This window comes from Halyomorpha halys, unplaced genomic scaffold (genome assembly GCF_000696795.3).
Source record: "Halyomorpha halys isolate HHAL.00 unplaced genomic scaffold, Hhal_1.1 Scaffold1165.1, whole genome shotgun sequence".
Lineage (NCBI taxonomy): Eukaryota > Metazoa > Arthropoda > Insecta > Hemiptera > Pentatomidae > Halyomorpha > Halyomorpha halys.
In genome coordinates, this window is record NW_027106615.1 from 149773 (window position 1) to 151318 (window position 1546).

Sequence of the window (1546 nt, forward strand, 5' to 3'; positions counted from 1 at the left end):
ATTGTATCTTTTTATTTTTATTTCTATCATTTTATCTTAACATAGTTTCATTTTGTATCTTTTTAGCCCTGATGAAGCCCTGCAAAGTGGGGCGAAACGTTGGAAAATAAATAGTTGTAAACTATTTTTGTTTCACTTTTGACCGCAACCCTGACCATCTTCTTATATATATTTTATTTTCTAATTTTTTTCTAAAGATTCATATTTGATGGTTTATTGATATGCTAAATACTAATATCAACTTTGTTTCACTCCTAAAGAATCTTTTACCACACCCTGTTACGTCAGTGATTCTGAATTGTTATATTGTAGTACTAATTAATTATATTTTGTGTAAGTCTTATTTATATCAACTTTAGGTAAATTTTATTTTGTCCAATGCTATAAAAACTACTACACCTACGAAGATTAACTTCATAAACTATTTTATAGCACATTGAACTAGCTTTAATATGAGTGGTAATGGAGATCTGTATTGGACGTTCATTGGTTCCTGGGATATAGTTTTCCTACATTAAGTTCACTGACTACTGATTTTTATTTATAAAAGGTTTCTTTTAAAAGAAGTACTTATCGGAAAGTATTAAACGTAAATAACTCTTTTAGGGCTCATATTTTAGAAAATTAACTCTTCTTTAAATGATGTTATATTTAGTTTTTTATCGGCTCCAAAAGAGCTATTTTTTATTTTCTATAACTATGATTGCCAGAGTCATCAAATTTCATCAGTAGCTCTATGTAGTTTTAATTAGAGTTACAATAATGGGTTGAAATAACTTCTTCCCCACTCCCCGGACTCTTGTACTGTTCGGCCAATCACGACCATTACAGCCACCTACATGCAATTACTAGAGAACACTAACACCAGTGGTCTACGTTGGATTGTAATATGAAATATCCAGAGACTAAAACAGGTTTGATTTATTATTCAATTCGCGATAAAATAGGAAGAGCACTTTTGATATATTATCCATTATTATTAAAATTGAAATCACATTATTCCTCCGTGCTATAATTGTAAATAGGAGGGAGTACAATTGAATTCAATTCTACCCGATGTAAGAGCTGAAGGACTTACTGTCGTAGTAGAGGACCGTCGGGCTGCTGGACGCACACTGATCTTCCACTCGGTTCCCCTACTCCAGGCCACCTACCTCCTACCTGTTGCTCTGTATTTTATTTCCTAATCTACAGAAATATATCATGACTATTTAACTCCTGCGATAACTCTCACATTAAATATGTATTTTTCTATAAAGATTTGAAAACTTTCATATTTTTTTAAAGTTCTAATGCAAAGTTTATCGAAATTGAGATTTGTCACTTCTCCATTAAATTCCAAATCTTTCAATACCCAATTTGTCACAATCCATTGCTCCAGAGAGCTGGAAAAGGGATTGATACTACTGTAAATATATATATATATATAAAGTTTAGTATCGGCGAATGCCAAATGTCAAAAAAGAGATGAAGGAATAAGATGTAACACGTGTGAACTGCTGTAACATACTACTTTATTGGGTTCGGTACATCTCTTTATATACAT

General features: G+C 31.7%; 1 protein-coding gene across 1 annotated transcript in view; it reads right to left on the bottom strand.

The window, feature by feature from the left end:
- The window catches only part of LOC106688626 (alpha-tocopherol transfer protein), a 30959-nt gene extending 29725 nt beyond the window's left edge, over nucleotides 1-1234 (bottom strand). The window contains exon 1 of the mRNA XM_014433187.3: nucleotides 1079-1234. The gene's annotated coding sequence lies outside the window, so the exon portion shown is untranslated. The remainder of the gene's footprint in view (nucleotides 1-1078) is intronic.
- Nucleotides 1235-1546: the final 312 nt, after the last annotated feature.